The following is a 9,329-nucleotide window of genomic DNA, read 5'->3' as shown; positions in this document are numbered from 1 at the left end:
GCGTCCTTGGGAACAGTAGTCGAGCGCCGTAACCACTGCGCCACCCCGGCGGGGTGGCGCAGTGCTCGGAGAGATTCGGAGTTTAGATAAACTTTGAGCATCCTATAGGGAATCCAAGCTCAAGTTTCGCCGCGCGACGGCAGCGCCGCAATACTGACGTGGTGGCGAAATGTGAAACGATGGGACTTCGCCGGAGCAGACACTCCGCTAGCTTCCTGTGCACGCGCGGCGATCGCGTTGCACCTGGCGGTTATTTGGCGATACAAAAACGCTTCCGCTCATGCGAAACGGATGTATTAAGTAGCATTGTTTCATGGGAAGCCACAATAGCAGGCGAAGCGCCAAAAGATGAGGCTCACGTGTGAAACTTTGCAGATTCCTTTGGAAGCGTGCCCGCAAGACCTGTTTTCCAACCGCATGACAGCGTTCTGAGAAGTCTCGCGTTCTTTGTGGAAACGAAAAGAGCCAATTTCCCCTTTCTTGGTAAACTCAGAAATGTTGACAGTTGACAAAGACGGCTTGGAGAGGCATCAAAAAAGTACAGTGCTTTAACCCCATGCATAAAAAGTGAAGAGGATGGAAGATTATCCTGCTCTTCGCTCCTCGCGTGTCTAGTTTTGCCGATTTTCTGTGCTCTCTCCCTGCTTTGTGAGTGCTCTGAAAGCAACCAAATCAACAGATGCGACGTCCGCGATCGAGACTGATGTGTGAATGCGCCCTAAGTGTCCACAGCTGCCTTTTCATTTTTAGATTGACCAAGAAAATGTCTAGGAACGAGGCCTTTTTTTTTTTCGGGGGTGAGGGAGGCGTTGGAAAACATGCCTTGCTGAGACGCTTTTACAGATTTTCGCAAATTGGCCAATAAATGAACCAATTATTATTATTATTATTATTATTATTATTATTATTATTATTATTATTATTATTATTATTATTATTATTATTATTATTATTATTATTATTATTATTATTATTATTATTATTATTATTATTATTAACGAAGACATGTCGGAAGTGCAGTACAAAAGTGATCCTATTGCTTTGGCTCGACTGACACTACTCGCACGAAGCACCCCATTCGCGTCACAAGGTTCGTGAGTCCAAACCAAATATTATCATAAATGAAGCACAACCATTTAATAAGAACCGAAATAAAACACAATGTAGTACAAGCTTAGATTTCACCTGCCTTCCGAGCCAGCGAGCCGGTTATGTCGCGTGCAGCGCACGGAGCACGCATTTATATGCGTGCTTATGAGATTGCTAGCGTTTTTGTATCTTGAAGAAACGCCTCCTTCGGACTATATATACTTATTCTTCTACTGCAAGATTTTTTTTTTGGTAACATCGTAATAGTAAAAAACAAATACGTATATAGATCGCATGCTACAGGCCAAAACGATGGTCAATGAGCGGGCCCCTTTATTTCACAGTACTGATGATACTTTAGCAGTTTTTAGACATATTATATCCGAAAATATAATTACATAGTGGACTTACCTCGAGATGCACTTCCTACGTTTTTGCTAACGTGGGACGCATTCACAATCAATATTTACTCATCCCCGTCTGTTGTCTGCTCTACAGTGCAGACGTGAATAAAAAGTTTCCCGCCTATAATTAAGTATCGTTCATGAAAATACGCGTCAGGTTGCCCAATCAAGACGGAATGCAGGCGGCATGTCGCGGTGTGCCTGCGGGGGCGCGTCAAGGCGCGTGCTCGTGCGAGAGAAAGCGCACGGTGCACGCCGTGAAGGCAGCGAGCTGAGCCGGCGGCGTCCAGTGTGTGCTTTTCTGTCCGCGCGACAAAGCAGCGCGAGACGTCTGCACGTGCGCGGAAGCCAGCGAGCGAAAGGAGAAAACTTGCACGGGTTGCCTAGATTGTGCCGCTGCGTGTATCCCCAGTTTCTATTTTTCTGTCAGAGATGGCGCTTCCTGTCAGGAGCAGCAGCGCCGCTCGACGGTGCTTTGGAAGCCTATATTGCGCCTGAGATTATGAAAGGTTGTTTAAGCCATTGGTGAGGCGATGCTCGCGGAAGTTCCCCGCTCCACTGATTATAGGGATGTTCCATGTTAATCGCACAGCCGTAATGATTGCAAGCGTCGTTGCAAGGACGAGTGTGCCACCTAAACCGCTTAGCGCTCGACGTATATCGAGGCTCACTCTTCGATAACCCTCGAAGACTAGTGGGATGAAGCACGCGGGTTGATTACAGGTCGATGTGAGCAGGTGTCGAAGTTGAAATGCTGTGGACTCCACGTCGTGGCACGTAGCGCGGCCCGCAAACCGCCATGGTTATTTACAATACAGAAATCTCCTACAGTTTGGCGAATTATAGCGGTGAGATCCTGAGGGACCCGTAACGCTGCCGCGCCGTAAACTTAAATGCGAAGCTTAAGTGTAACCGTGTTAGGGTGCCCCGTGTAGCCTTCTTATAGCAAGTGCCAAAGGCCAACTTGGGGGCTCAAGATTCTGCTCGGCCTTGGACAGCGTGGTCAATGGCAGCGAAATGATACTGATGGACTCCTTAGCGCTACAGCGTCCTACACATTAAAGGCGAAGCTTAAATGTACCTGGGACAGGGTGCCATGAGTGGCCTTATAGCAAGTGGCAAATACCAACTTGCTCGGCCTCGGGCAACCTTCCAGTGTCTTACGGAACACTGACGTCTTGGAAAGCTTGGCCAACGGCAACGAAAGAGCGAAAGGATCCTGGGACTCTTTGGGCGCTGTAGCGGCGTACAATTAAAAAAGAAACTTAAGCGTACCCAGGATAGGGTGCCACGGTAGGCCTTCATAGAACAACTGGCAGAGGCCAACTTGGAACACAATGTTCTGCTCGGCCTCGGAAAACCTCCCTCTGTCATTCGTAACACTGACTTCTCGGAGCTTGTTTAACGGTAGCGAAATAGCGAAAGGATCCTGAGGGACTCCTTAGCGCTATAGCGTCCTACACATTAAAGGCGAAGCTTAAGTGTACCCGGGATAGGGTGCCACGGGTGGCCTTCTTATAGCAAGTGGCAAAGGCCAATTTGGAGATTAAGATTCTGTTCGGCCTCGGGCAACCTTCCAGTGTCTTACAGAACACTGACGTCTTGGACAACTTGGTCAACGGCAACGAAAGAGCGAAACGATCCTGTGGGACTACTTAAGCGCTAGAGCGGCCTACAATTAAAGGCAAAGCTTAAATGTACTCAGAATAGGGCGCCACGGGTGGCCTTATTATAGAAAGTGGCAATGGCCAACTTGGCGATCAAGTTCCTGCTCGGCCTGGGGCACCCTTCCAGTGTCTTACAGAACACGGAAGTCTTGGGCAGGTTGGTCGACGGCAACGAAAGAGCGAAAGGATCCTGTTGGACTACTTAGGCGCTAGAGCGGCGTACAATAACAGTGAAGCTTAAGTGTACCCGGGATAGCGTGCCACGGGTGGCCTTCTTGTAGCAAATGACAAAGGCCAACTTGGGGATCAGGATTTTGCTCCGCCTCGGGCAACCTTCCATTGTCATTGTCCCTGACGTCTCGGACAACTTGGTCAACGGCAGCGAAAGGATCCTGAGGGACTCCTTTACGCAATCGCGTCTTACACTTAAGGGCGAAGCTTAAGTGTACCCCTCAAGTTTTGTTGCCCGTTCAGAAAAATATGCAGTGGAGTGACGCAAAAGAAAGGAAGGAGGAACTAGTAGAAGAGGATTTGAACTACCACTTTTTGCATTAAAAACGCAGCGCTATCACATTGCGTTCTCATTAGTTTTATTCAATTCTCTTTGCCGCTATTGTTAACACTGCTGAACCGAAAGTTGCAGAAATGCCGCTATAATTCGCCCCCCATAAAAAATTTCCTATTGGCTGCTTGGTGAGGTTGTTCAACCGCAAGTACTGCGGATCTGTACCGTTCACAAAACGGATGCATGCTTCTAGCTCACGCTGCTGACGACGAAGGAACCAAGTTACTTGCGGCGTAAAAAGCTTCACTCGAATTTAATTTCGCGTTATCGAGTGTCGTAGTCGGCAGTGCCATCGTTCTTTCTGAATTGTGCGCGAGGCTGCAATTAGGTCTGCAGAATGCAAAAAGAAAGCAATAAATATGGATTAAATATATAGAGCAATAAAGATGACTAATATAGTCTAATAGTGTGATGGATATAAGAACACAGAAAGTGGCGAATATGGAGTACGAAAACTGCGGTAATGTGAAAGGTGCGATCCCAAGCGCGAGTCCGAAAGACAAGAAGTATAACGCTGAAAACATATTTGCTGCAGCGGCACACGGAGCGGTTGGTGAGGGTGAGGCACCCACTGTTACATGCAGGGCGCGATTTATTTGCTGCCTGAGCCATGATAATAGTGCGAGAATATAAGAAATTCATTAAAAGGAAATTTAAAAAAAATTTGTGCGGAAGGCATTATTTAACCAAATCATACGCTTGAAAAGGATTGTTTGGTTTGTAAATTCTCTTAGCAAGCAGGACGCATTCACCATATGGCGAGAAGAGGTTTAACCACTTCCTATAGAACCTACAAGCTACTTTAGCGATGGTTCGCACGCGCCAAAATTCAATTAATTCATGAATTGCCTTGAAGGTACACAAACTATCACGCACGCGAACGTCCCCAGAGCTACTTCAAGGACGCATGCATATGTCGTAACGCGACCGCTACACAAACTGGGCGTTTGGAGCTGAGGATTGCTACTTCCAGCCGCGATCCAGAACTCAAGAGTGTCTTCGACAAGGAGTGACATACATCGGCCATCAGGATCAGTGTCACCGTTAATACACCTTTACTATTTCAAAGCTGTGCCCGAGTCCGATAACTCACCTCGCAAATGGGAGAGAACAAAGCTTGATTTAGAGCCGTGCTCAACCGGTCGTGAGCGCGTTATTAACGACAGCACATGACGCAAGCAGTTAACTGTTGGTTACGTGCTATGGATTATTCCGGCATGGTATAACTCACCTCGCAACTGGGAGAAAAGAAAGCTTGATTTGGAACCGTGCCCAACCAGTCGTGAGCGCGTTATTAACGGCAGCACATGACGCAAGCAACTGACTATTAGTTACGCGCTATGAATTATTCCGGTGTGGTATAATTCGCCTCGCAACTAGTACAGAACAAAGCTTGATTTGGAGCTGTGCTCAACTGGTCCTGCGCGCATTATTAACGACAGCACACGACCCAAGCACTGGCGCTCTTGCTCAACAGCCTGCGGGCAGAGGAGACAAGGATGCAGAACGAAAGGTAGCTGACTAATCTGTGACGTCTTTTGTGTGGCACTCTTCGCCAAAATAAATAAGGATAAGCGCTTTCCGGAAAAAGATTAGTCCCGACCACGTTGTAACATATTTTACTTCCTTTGAGCGGCGCAGGTGACACACACTCCGCTTTCGCTGTGCCTGGTTTGAACCTCGAATCAACCATCGTAAAGGAGCTTTTCTCCTTCGAGTAATGAAAATATCGTACACACGCTGACGCCCACTTCCGAGTATGTAATGAGCCTGGGCGGTGCAGCGATCCAAGAGGGTAAAGCTTCGATGAAAATTTGTTCATTGAAGTTTCATTCTTGAAAAATGACTCAATGTTAAACCTTTTAACAGGGCTGGACAGCCTCGATCATGAGGTTGTCCAAAATCAAAGTAGCCATTTCGTCACCTGCAGCAACGAAGCTACATTGAATATTTGTCGGTTTGTCGCGCATATAAAGAAAGGTTCCCAGAGCCACATTTACAGCTACACAATATCGAGAACCCTGATATAGCGATGAATGAAGGTGGGCAACTTCATGAGCTTTCAACTTAACTTCTTGAGGTTGCCTACCTCTGCCTTTGAATGAGCTCTTAGCACGGGAGATTTTTTTTTTTTTTGCTAGTTGCCTCCCTGTATATGCAATAGCTAAGCTAACGTTTCAAGTCTTAGTCGCGGTTGCTATAATCTAAAAGAGGTGCGTAGCAATGGGCACGGAGTTAGATGTGTCACTGTGCTTTTCCTACCGTACATGTTCTTTCTCACAAGCTTTATAATTGGCATTTTCATGCACGCGAACAAGAACTGGAAGATAGTATGCCGGGAAGTCAGGGTAGGTGGCAGCGCTACACGGAAATACACAAAAGAAGAGCACACATTATCCGTTGTAAATTGCGTGATGTATCCTAATAAAACCGGCCACTCAAATCTTTCCTCGCCGCGACCATGATCACAAAGTGGAACCTTCTTTTGCGCGAACAAATTTGTTACAGTTTTCATTCCTTCATCTGTCAACTAGTGAATGGAACGATCTAAATAAAAATATTGTTTGCCTCACGAACCATGAAACATTTAGAGAAGCCTTGGAAGCGATGTTCCCTGCTTAGTCAAAAATGCTTAACAAACTGAGAACTGCGCCTCTTTTAAGTTTTTACGATCGTTTATTTTTTTCTCTCTCTAATTTGTGCTCGTGTTGCCATTGATCTGCGTATGTAATATTTTTTGTAATTGTCTGTTAGTTCTGTATATTACTTTTTTTCTCATTTCTTTTGTTAACATGTGATGGTACTATGTAAGTTTTGACAATGTTTTTATGACTTCTCCCCCCCTATGTAATACCCAATTGAGCCTTTAGGGTAATAAAATGAAATGAAAGCCTATTTGCGTTAAGAAAAGTAAAGTTAACTTTCCACTTCAGTCCCACAACCTTTATTCAGCGAACAGTAGTGCGTGCGAATGATTTTTTGCGAACTTTTTTATTTGTACCTGGGCGTCCAACCGTAATTGTGTTTTGGGATCAGTTCGAGCTTATGCTTTTCGGGCTCAGTTCCGGGTTCGACTCTGGAGCTACATTTTGTTCCGGTTAAAACGGGTGTATAAAATGGGAATTAATTTCTAATCAATCCTGCTGATGCTGATTCCGGGACGTCTGTGTGCAAACTAAAAAGACGAAATCCGTTTTAGGCGAGGTATTTCAACTTGACCCGCATGCATGTAGCTGTCCGTGGCAAAAGGTATCATATTTACTACTGGAGCCAAACTAAGATAATTAAATATTTGTTGGCTTAATATGGTATTGCGTGTCTAAATATTTGACAGCTGGACAATACAAGAGAAAATGTTTGGTTTGACTTTTGGGGTTTAGCGTCCCAAAGCGACTTATGCAATTACGGACGCCGTAGGGTGAAGGGCTCTGGAAATTTCGACCACCTGGGGTTCTGACAACACATAGCACACGGGCGCCTTGCTTTTTGCCTCCATCGAAAAGCGGCCGCCGCTGCCGGGATTCGAACACGCATCCTTGGGAACAAAAGAAGAGCTCCCTTATTTTTCCATTGTCAGGAACAGGACTTGACACTCGAAAGTGCCGCGTCCCAGGAGCTCACATAACTCATCAACCTATCATCATACATCCGACGCTGACGTCCTCGGTAAGATCCCCTATCCCCCTCCCAGGTGGATGGATAGGTTTTTATTCAGGTCGAAGGTCCTACTTGGGCAATGGCACGGTCACGGGGCTTCTGCCCCCTCCTCGGACGAGGAACTCAGTTCGCGGCAATCGCACCGGTCGGGCGAGGCGGCGCGCAGGTGATACAGGACTGGAGAGCGGCTTCTTCGGTGGCGGATTCGAGGTCAGCAGCTCCACTCGGAGGCAATGGCATGCGCGTTGCGCCGCTTGGTCTTCGGAGCTGTCGGCAGATGGCGTGCGGCGGTGGTTGATGCTAGTGTTCCTATATAGGCTTTACCAGAGTTGCGTGAAGGTGCTATATAAGTAACCAAGTTGTGCAACGAAGCCATACGTCATCTTTGCAGGAGACGAGCAGCAAGAATGTAAAGGCAGTCGAGAAGTGATGACTTCGGCTGTCCTAATCGAAATAAGTCACTTTCACTACAGTTCGCACACAGCGCAGCACGCCTTCCCCACGAGGGATGATGCAATGCGGCCGGAGTGGCCGTCGGGTTGGCTTCACGATGCTCCATGGTTGCTTGGTGGCGAAAGAAGAGGGACGCGCAACTCTGGCAGTCTTCACAGTAATTCTAGTCGATGCGCGGCTATGGCCGGCCACACTTCCTCTTCCTCCGTAGTCGTCACGTGTCCACCTACCGCATCTCTATCCTTATATCCTCCGCCGAGGCACAGCTTTAGGCACAGCGGCACCCCTGCGTTGCCATGGAGACAGCAGGCTTGCTAGACAAGGAGAATTGCGCTGTTTGTCCCGAGCCCGGCGTGGAGTAGTGGTTTGTGCGCTCGGCTGTGAATCGGAGGGATATTGGCCCAATCCCCGGTGCAGATAGATTTGTTTCTCTAATTGCCACTATGGTGGACACTTTCTTCGCACAGAATCTGCTCACGCCTCTCATCAGCCAAAAAGGATTTCGCCTTAATACTCGACAACAGATGATGTTCGCATCATAAATCAGATGACTGAGCAATATTCACAATACAACCCGTCCCTTCAGCCGTAAGAGGGAGTTGTATTGAATGAGACCGACACGTCCAGTGACTGAGGAGCGACTGACGTTTATGACACACGTGCCGAAAGTTCCCGAGCAGGTTGCCAGATTGGCTGGCATGAGTTGTACAGTTTTAGCTGTAACTGATACGCTATGCATTGTGTTTTCTTTAAACATTGAGAAGCTGACTACACAGAAATGTTACACACAAGAGGCTGGATGGTATGCTGGACAAGGCGTCCTAATTCTGGTAACACCAATCGATTGGGAAGCCTTCGGATTCTTGATGACCGTGGGCTGTGGGTGTGCAGTGTTGTATATTTGGTAACGAGCTTTTCTGCGCCAACCACTCATGTCTTCAAGAGAACGGTGGTCTGCGGAAGTTTCCGCTGCTCCTCCTAAAAATTGGAACAAGCGGATGCTCCTTTTCTTGTTGCCTGGATGTCACTCTTGACTGAGACACCAGCACTCCAGCTAGCCTAGGAGGTGAAGAGCAGCGAATTCCACGCCAGATTTTACTGTCGCTGCTGATAAAGATGATCTAGGCGGTCACATAGCTACCTTGCTGCGAATGTAGGTGTTACACTTAAAACGAAGAGTGAACACTCGTGAAGCATTGTATGACTCTCCATGCCTGTCGTGCTATGTCCTGTAGGATAAAGCTACTCTATGGCTGATCCGGAAAACAAAATTCCTTAATTTTCCTTAAGAACTGGCATTTCTGTATTGAACGGGACTGACACGTTCAGTGACTGAGGAGCGACTGTCGTTTATTCCACACATGCCGGAAGATTCCGAGCACGATGCCAGACTGACTGGCATGAAATGTACACCTTTAGAGGTTAGCAATACACGATACATGAGTAACTACTCATTAGCATTCACTCAAGGGCAGCTATTGCGGCCAGAAAGAA

The sequence above is a fragment of the Amblyomma maculatum genome, chromosome 1, assembly GCF_055883805.1.
Source record: "Amblyomma maculatum isolate TAMU_Amacu chromosome 1, ASM5588380v1, whole genome shotgun sequence".
Classification (NCBI taxonomy): Eukaryota; Metazoa; Arthropoda; class Arachnida; order Ixodida; family Ixodidae; genus Amblyomma; species Amblyomma maculatum.
Note: the sequence above shows the minus strand (reverse complement) of the source record.